The 9,790-nt window shown below is 39.7% G+C and overlaps 1 pseudogene; it reads right to left on the bottom strand.

The window, feature by feature from the left end:
- Nucleotides 1–9,412: 9,412 nt before the first annotated feature.
- LOC127133033 (uncharacterized) lies at nucleotides 9,413–9,512 on the bottom strand (annotated as a pseudogene).
- Nucleotides 9,513–9,790: the final 278 nt, after the last annotated feature.

Below are 9,790 nucleotides of genomic sequence, written 5' to 3' on the forward strand. Positions count from 1 at the left end.
GTTACATTAGTGGTATCAGAGCAGGTCGGTCCGTCCGGCCAGTTGTCGTGTCGTTTTGTCTAACAATTGTGTATTGTTACCAAGCTAACTTTAAGTTGTGTTGTATTGATAAGTTGAAATGGCTGGAAGGAATGACGCTGCAATGGCTGCCGCAATGCAAGCAATGGCACAAGCCGTGCAGAACTTGCCAAATGCTGGTGGAGATGCTGGATCACGTAGCTTGGCGACTTTTCAGAGAGAGAATCCGCCGGTGTTTAAAGGAAAGCATGATCCAGATGCAGCCTTGGGATGGTTGAAAGAGATTGAGAGAATCTTCCGTGTTATGGATTGTACTCCAGCTCAGAAGGTTCGGTATGGTACTCACATGCTAGCAGTCGAAGCTGATGACTGGTGGCTAGAGACTCACGAGAGGTTGACCGCGGCAGGTGAAGTCGTTACTTGGGATGTATTCCGTAGGGAATTTCTGAGGAAGTATTATCCAGAGGATGTCCGTGGTAAGAAGGAGATTGAATTCCTTGAGCTGAAGCAAGGGAACATGTCTGTCACGGATTATGCTGCGAAATTTGTGGAGTTGTCCAAATTTTATCCTCATTACACTGGTGCTGGTGCTGAATTTTCAAAGTGCATCAAGTTTGAAAATGGATTGCGCTCTGAAATTAAGAAGGCTGTTGGGTATCAGAAGATACGCATTTTTACTGAGTTGGTTGATAGCTGCAGGATATTTGAAGAGGACAATAATGCTCATTATAAGATTGTCAGTGACCGCAGGGGAAAGCAGCATCAAAACCGTGGCAAGCCGTATGATGTTCCAGCTGGAAAAGGGAAACAAGTAGCTGCTCCGGCTCAGAGGACTAGTAGGGGAGGTGCTCCTACTGGTATAGTTTGCTTCAAATGTGGTCAGGCTGGTCATAAGAGTAATGTATGTACTGCTGAAGTGAAGAGGTGTTTTCGCTGTGGTAAGACTGGGCATGCAATAGCTGATTGCAAGCACAAGGAAGTGATTTGTTTTAATTGTGGCGAAGAAGGGCATATTGGAAGTCAGTGTCGGAAGCCGAAGAAAGGGAATCAGTCAGGAGGCAAGGTCTTTGCTTTATCGGGTTCTGAGACTTCTGCAGATGATCGTTTGATCCGAGGTACGTGTTATATTAATGGCTTTCCTCTTGTAGCTATTATTGACACAGGTGCGACTCATTCCTTTATATCCTTGGATTGTGCTGTGAAACTTAAGTTAGAGATATCTGAGATGTTTGGTAGTATGGTAATTGATACTCCTGCGAAGGGCTCAGTGACTACTACTTCGGTTTGTTTAAGTTGTCCTTTGAGTATTTTTGGTAGAGACTTTGGGATGGACCTAGTGTGTCTTCCACTAGCGCAGATTGATGTTATTCTGGGTATGAACTGGTTGGTGTTTAACCGAGTTTCTATCAATTGTTTTGATAAGACGGTAGTCTTTCCTGAGATTGAGGAAGGAAAGAGTTTGTTTCTATCAGCAAGGCAGGTGAATGAAGAAGTAGCTGATGGGGCAGAGTTGTTTATGCTGTTAGCAACTTTAGAGGCCAAGGATAAGATGGTGATTTGTGATCTAGCCGTGGTGCGTGATTTTCCTGATGTGTTTCCTGAAGAGGTGAATGAATTACCACCAGAACGCGAAGTGGAGTTCTCGATTGATTTGGTACCTGGTACTAGACCGATATCGATGGCTCCGTACCGTATGTCTGCTGTTGAGTTAACTGAACTGAAGAGTCAGTTGGAAGATCTGTTGGATAAGAAATTTATTCGTCCGAGTGTGTCACCGTGGGGTGCACCGGTGTTGTTGGTTAAGAAGAAAGAAGGTACTATGAGGTTGTGTGTGGACTACAGGCAACTGAATAAAGTGACGATCAAGAATCGGTATCCGTTGCCGAGGATTGATGATTTGATGGATCAGTTGGTTGGTGCAAGTGTGTTCAGCAAGATAGATTTGAGATCTGGGTATCATCAGATACGTGTGAAGACTGAGGATATTCAGAAGACTGCTTTCAGGACAAGGTATGGACATTATGAGTATTCTGTAATGCCTTTTGGTGTGACTAATGCACCTGGAGTATTTATGGAGTATATGAATAGGATTTTCCATCCATACCTAGACAAGTTTGTTGTGGTATTTATTGATGATATTTTGGTGTATTCGAAATCGGAAGAAGAGCATGCTGAGCATTTGAGAGTGGTTTTGGAAGTTCTACGAGAAAAGAAATTATTTGCTAAATTGTCCAAGTGTGAATTTTGGTTAGAAGAGGTAAGTTTTCTTGGTCATGTGATTTCAAGAGGTGGTGTTCCTGTTGATCCTTCCAAGATAGAAGCGGTATCTAAGTGGGAAGCTCCGAAGTCTGTTGCTGAGATTCGAAGTTTTCTTGGTTTGGCTGGTCATTATAGGAAGTTCATTGAAGGGTTTTCTAAGTTGGCGTTACCGTTGACGATGTTGACTAGAAAGGGGCAAGCATTTGTTTGGGACTCAAAATGTGAAGAAGGTTTCCAAGAGTTAAGGAGAAGGTTAACTACTGCTCCTATTCTGACATTACCGAGTTCGTCGGAACCATTTGAAGTTTACTGTGATGCTTCATTGTTGGGTTTGGGTGGCGTGTTGATGCAGAATAAACAGGTTATAGCTTATGCTTCAAGACAGCTGAGGATTCATGAGAGGAATTATCCGACGCACGATTTAGAGTTGGCGGCTGTGGTGTTTGTTCTGAAGTTATGGAGACATTACTTGTATGGGTCAAGATTTGAGGTTTTCAGTGACCATAAGAGTTTAAAGTATTTGTTTGATCAGAAAGAGCTGAATATGAGACAGAGGAGATGGTTAGAGTTTCTGAAGGATTACGACTTTGGTTTGAATTACCATCCGGGTAAAGCAAATGTAGTGGCTGATGCGTTGAGTCGGAAATCATTGCATATGTCTATGCTAATGGTTAAGGAGTTGGATTTAATTGAACAGTTTAGAGATTTGAGTTTGGCGTGTGAGAGTACTCACAATAGTGTTAAATTGGGAATGTTGAAGTTAACAAGTGGTATTCTGGATGAGATCAGAGAGGGTCAGAAATCTGATGTGCTTTTGGTTGATAAGTTGACTCTAGTGAGTCAAGGTCAAGGTGGCGAATTCAGAATTGATGAGAATGGTATTTTGAAATTTGGTAGTCGGGTGTGTGTTCCGGATGTTACAGAACTTAAGAAGGGTATTCTTGAAGAAGGACATCGTAGTGGGTTGAGTATTCATCCTGGAGCTACGAAGATGTATCATGATTTGAAGAAGTTATTTTGGTGGCCGGGAATGAAAAGAGAAATTGCGAGTTTTGTCTATTCTTGTTTGACTTGTCAGAAGTCAAAGATTGAGCATCAGAAGCCGTCTGGGCTAATGCAACCGTTGGCGATTCCAGAGTGGAAATGGGATAGTATCAGTATGGATTTTGTTTCTGGTTTACCGAGGACAAGTAAGAATTTTGAAGCTATTTGGGTGATTGTGGATAGATTGACGAAGTCGGCTCATTTCATTCCGATCAGAATGGATTATCCGTTAAAGAAATTGGCTGAGTTGTATATTGAGAAGATTGTAAGTCTGCATGGTATTCCGTCGAGTATTGTTTCGGACAGAGATCCTAGATTTACATCGAAGTTCTGGGAAGGTTTGCAGAAGGCTTTGGGAACTAAGCTGAGATTGAGTTCTGCATATCATCCGCAGACTGATGGTCAGACGGAGAGGACGATTCAGTCATTAGAGGATCTTTTGAGAGCTTGTGTTTTGGAAAAAGGAGGTGCTTGGGACTGTTATTTGCCTTTGATTGAGTTTACCTACAACAATAGTTTTCATTCGAGTATTGGTATGGCACCGTTTGAAGCTTTGTATGGTAGGAGATGTCGGACACCGTTATGTTGGTGTGAGTCCGGTGAGAGTGTTGTGATTGGACCGGAGATTATTCAACAAACTACGGAAAAGATTAAGATGATTCAGGAGAAGATGAGAATTGCTCAGAGTCGTCAGAAGAGTTATCATGATAAGAGGAGGAAGTCACTTGAGTTCCAAGAGGGGGATCATGTGTTTCTTCGTGTCACTCCGATAACAGGTGTTGGTCGAGCTTTGAAGTCGAAGAAGTTGACACCGCGATTTATTGGTCCTTATCAGATTTTGGAGAGGATAGGAGAAGTAGCCTATCGTATCGTTTTACCGCCGTCACTTGCGAATTTGCATGAGGTTTTTCATGTGTCTCAGTTGAGGAGGTATATTCATGATCCGTCGCATGTGATCCAAGTAGATGATGTACAGGTGAGAGATAACCTGACTGTTGAAACATCGCCTATGAGGATTGAGGATCGAGAGTTGAAGCAGTTGCGGGGTAAAGAGATTGCCTTAGTGAAGGTAGCTTGGGGAGGACCAGCAGGTGGCAATGTGACTTGGGAGCTGGAGAGTCAGATGAAAGAGTCATATCCAGAGTTATTTGCTTGAGGTATGTTTTCGAGGACGAAAACTCTTTTAGTGGGGGAGAGTTGTAACACCCCAAATAAAGAAAAAAGAATTATTTAATTAAGTTGATAATATAATTATTAATTTAATTAAATAAATTGGATTATTGGATTATTATTATTATTATTATTATTATTATTATTTTGGAATAATAATAATTGGAATATATATATATGTGGGAATAAAGAAAGGGTTTCATATTTTGGAACAGAAGAGATTTCACGTGAAACTCAGAGAAGCTGCAGAGAAGAGGAAAAAGGGCAAAGAGCCGAAAAGCACGGTTGAGGAACGGAAAAGCTAAAGCTTAGAGAATTGCCGGATTATCTCAGGTAAGGGGGGTTTATCGTCGGTTAATGGGTATTATAGATTAACATGTCATGGGTAGTGATAAGCCGTTAAATTAACCCTAATTGGGACTGTATATGCTGAAATTGACGTTGAATAAACCGTGTTAAAAACTGTAAATTGAATTGATAGCTGTGTGGGTCGTAAATGTTAGACTATGGCACGAATCCCGATTAAAAACTTGATTCGGCACTACTAAATTAGAGACAAATTAGGTTTTCTTAGAAAGGGTTTAGATGCGGAAGCGGCCGGAAAACCTGATCTGCGTGAAGCTAACAGAACTTTGGAATAACTCAGAAAAACTGAGTCGGCGCGCGAGCGGTCGACCATAGGGTCGGCGTGCGCTGACCCGTGGGACATGCGCCGACTGCATGCGTCGACACAAGGCATTTTGGCGCCGACCCGTGAGTTAAGCGTCGACCCCATGCGTCGACGCAAGGGGCCTTTGCGCCGACTCCCTCCAGTTGAGCAGAGTCTTTGCAGAGTGGAAAATAGTTAATCTTTTTATGTTGTAAATGTGATTAGTGATTGAACCATTGTAGCTAATCGTGAGGAATAATTTTGTTGGGTTTTATGTTGTGAAATGTTGATGCAAATATGTGATAAGTTGTTTTATTGAAAACTCTGAGTTGTAGGCTGATGAGCCAAAGTTGAATATAAGTTGTTTCGTTGAAAATACTGAGTAGTAGGCTGATGAGCCAACGTTGATTTTAAGTTGTTGTTGTTGAAAAAGCTGTTGTGTTGCTGTTGCTATTATGTTGTTAAGGTTGCAAGTCGTACATGCCATATACATTCATATGCATTAAGTCGGAGCTTTGTCTCACACCACGTTGGCCTGGATTGGCAAAATTATGGGGCTTTTGCTCACACCACGTTGGCCTGGATTGGCAAAATTATGGGGCTTTTGCTCACACCACGTTGGCCTGGATTGGCAAAATTTTAAGTTGAAAGTTGAAGGCTTATGCCTTGATGCCCACTAAACTGGCAGTGATTTTAAGTTGGGAGTTTTACTCCAAATGGTACCACATGCATGAAGAGTCGAGTCTCATCGAGTTGCATTTTATGTTGTTATTGAGTTGCCCTTACGTTGTGGTTGAATATGATAATTGAGTTGACTGTGCCGTTGCCTAATGCATGATATAATTAGGGTGATTAACGTGTAGAATTACTTAACATAACATGATAAATTATAATATTTGTTATATCGATTGAGGAACTCACCCTTACAGCTATATTTTTCAGGTAACGAGCAGTGAGTCGAATAGAAGCTAGTGCTTGAAGTCTAGTGTGGTTAGAGGGTCATGCTCTGATAGATGTAACATCGGGACGGGATGTTTGAATTGTTGAATAAATGTTAATTTTGATGAATTACAGATGTTGAAATATTTTATCCGCTGCGTATTGTTAAAGAAGTTTTATGCTGAATAAAATTGAGCATGACTGATTTTATGTTGACTTTTGTGAAGAAGTTGTTATGTGACACCCTTGAGATGCATGATTACTCTGATATGTATGATTTAATTGTTGTTGCTTTATTATTAAACATTTGGGGTATTTTAGAAGGGTGTTACACGGTGCACTTAAGTGAATTGTAAAACATCGTAAGATACGGTGTACTTAAGTAGAATACGAAATATGGTAAGGTACCACGCGCTTAAGTGATTTTGGCATATCATAAGATATGGGTCACATACACTTAAGTGGGGTTTTTAGCTTGCAACCCACACAAGTGGTTCTATAAATAGAACCCTTGTGCAGAAGCATTTGTGCAGTTGTAATTTTGTTTCTCTCTCTCTCTCACTCAAAGCCTTCATTCGTAGCAACTAGCACTGAGATTGAAGTAATATGTTCGTGTGGACTTAGTAGAGGCGTTGTCACCATTCAACGTTCGTGATCGCTCCGTAGATCTGCATTAAAGGTTTCAATTGTCACAAGAGGTAACGTTTCTATCACTGATCATGCCCATTCGTAAGGATCACTAAAGGAGATTTTTTTTAATTCCGCTGCATTTTGGATCGCTCTTCTCCTTCACAACCAACCTACTGTTTTTGAGGTTGCTACTTTTGTTGGTTCTAGGTGTTGGCAGCAATTTTGGTAAAACCAAGAGTGTTCACAAGTTGTCACATGTGATGTCTTAACATAAGATATCTTGTACCTGCTGGATGTTTAATGATAACATGAAACTATATCACATTTTTAGACTTGATTTAATTAAATTATATCGTTATTTGATTCAATTTATTTTATATTATTCGATATTACTCGGCATTTTCTTATTATTTATTTCAGGTATCATTATTTAAAGCACATGTGAAAAAGAAAGAAAAGGGGTGCAAAAAGAAGGTTTTCTAGGAAATGCAGCAAGCTGAAGCACCAAAGCCCAGCCCACGTTTGGAACAAAAAAATTGTTGTCACGACCGCAACAAGCACGTGCCGATCGCCACGTCCTAAGACCTAGTGTTATGACCGTAACACATAGTGTGACGGACATCACACATTCCACTCCTATATTTTGGGCTTTACGTGCGTGACTGAGTGGACGGTTTCCCCTAAATTCTCTCATGCACTCGGAGACGCTTTGAACCATACTGAAGACACATTCTAGGAGACGGTTATCTTGGGAGGTTAATATAAATAAACCTCACAAAATCCAATTAAAGCTCTCTCTTCTCCGTACAATTTCTCCAACATTCTAATTTTTCAAGCAATTTATTTCTTTTTTTTTCTAGTTTAATTTCTGAAGCATACAATTTACTTTCTCACGATAGTTTCTACACCGGAAACTATTGTGTAATTTTTACTGGATCTAACCTTACGTTAGATCATAGTATTTTATTTCCTTGTTTTTACTTTCCTATCTGATCGAGAATTGTGAATAATAAATCCAACCGACTTGTGGTGGAGTGTTCGAGCACCGAAGCGTAGGAGATAAAATCCAGATTTCTAGTATTTTTCCAGGTTCATTAATTAATTGATTTATCGTTTTAATTTACATATGCTTTGTTCCGCTGTTTATATATGTTGTTTGTTTGATATGGTCGTATTTATGCATGATTATTGTTTATGCATGTTCATCATGTCTGGCTAATTAATTTAGATATCGGTATGTAAAGTAAGCGGAATAAAGGAATCCAAATTGAGTTGGTTTAAATTTATTTCAGAATATAGTCACTTCTTTTCTGGTCTCAATTTACAAAGTTAATGCCAAGGTTTTTGTACGAGAGTAAAAGACATAAAGAAGTTAAAATCAATAGAACGACGGTTTGAGTTTTTAACTGGACAGTGTAAATTGAACATTAACTTTAAATCAGGGCGAAAGCAATTTTTAAGGTTAATTAAATTCTAATTATTTTCAAAAATTATTTTTAAACGTTAAATGTGAGGACGAGAGTTAAGCATTTAAGTTTAATCATATAATCTAAGTCAACAGAGCAAGAGTTTAAGACGAGGGCGTTTAAATGGTTAGTATTTTCTCAAAAGGAGTTTCTATAGATTCTATTATTTTCAAAAGTGATTTTAGACTTAACGAAATAATGAGAGCGTACGTTAAAATATAAAGTCATAGTCTAATTCAACAGAGCGAGAGTTTGAGGAAAAGACTTTTAATTAATAGTGTCTACTGAAAAGACTTATTTTAAAATTAAGAAAAAGACCAACGAAGATTTGATTCCCCAAATACGACGAACTACATACTGATATCCATATTATTTGATATTTTATCTAGATCCAAATTTAGTTTTACTTTTCTCCCCTAATCATTAAAGTATCATCCGCCTTAGCTTTACGCAGTAACCCTAGAAAAATGGTAGATCGATTCATTAAGTCCCTGTGGGATCGATATCTTTTAAAACTACGCGATTAGACTGTGCGCTTGCAGTTAGTACCCCGATAGACTCATAAAGTCGCGACCAAGTTTTTGGCGCCGTTGTCGGGGACTTTTATTTAGTCGATATCGTAACTCTTCTGTTACGCTGTAGAGACTAAGGAAATTTTTATTTTTTTTCCCTTTTTCGTTGATTTGTATGCCACACACTCGCTCACAAGGCGAGTCGTACTACTTAAAAATCAACGGCGTTGAACAATATCACCGATTATTACGACGAATTCGGGAGTATCGTGCTAGAAACAATCTTCCTCCAATCGAAGTTCCTGATCTCAAAAATCTCCTTCCTTTAACGATACCAGCGATGGCCGAACCAGCTCGTGCTCTTCGAGATTACGCTGCTCCATCGCAGGATGAGCTGCATTCGAGTATTGCTCCACCCGCAATCGAAGCGAACAACTTCGAACTTAAACCTTCGCTGTTGCAGGCAGTGCAACAGAATCAATTTTCTGGAAATCCTACCGAGGATCCAAACCTTCATTTATCCGTATTTGTCCAATACGCTGACACTGTTAAAGCTAATGGTGTCACTTCATAGGCAATTCGACTTCGTCTCTTTCCTTTCTCGTTAAGAGATAAAGCTAGAAGATGGCTTCAGTCTCTTCCTTCCAACTCAGTCACCACATGGAATGAGTTGAAGAAAGTCTTTCTTGCCCGATATTTTCCTCCAAGCAAAACAGCTATGTTGAGAGCTCAGATAAATGGATTTAAGCAAAAAGATAACGAATCTCTTTTCGAAGCATGGGAAAGATACAAGGACATGATGAGATTTTGCCCACACCATGGTTTAGAGGACTGGTTAGTAATTCACACCTTCTACAATGGTCTCTTGTACAATACAAGGTTAACAATAGACGCCGCCGCCGGTGGTGCGCTTATGGATAAACCTTACACCGACGCTTATCAACTTATCGAGAGCATGGCCCAAAATCATTATCAGTGGGGAAGCGACCGAACAGTGGTAGAAAAACCTCAAACAAAAGGTGGCATGTACGATGTAACACCCCAATTAAAATAAGATAATTATTTAATTTAAATTAATATTTTATTTATTAATTTAATTGAAT

The sequence above is a fragment of the Lathyrus oleraceus genome, chromosome 3 (genome assembly GCF_024323335.1).
Source record: "Lathyrus oleraceus cultivar Zhongwan6 chromosome 3, CAAS_Psat_ZW6_1.0, whole genome shotgun sequence".
NCBI lineage: Eukaryota > Viridiplantae > Streptophyta > Magnoliopsida > Fabales > Fabaceae > Lathyrus > Lathyrus oleraceus.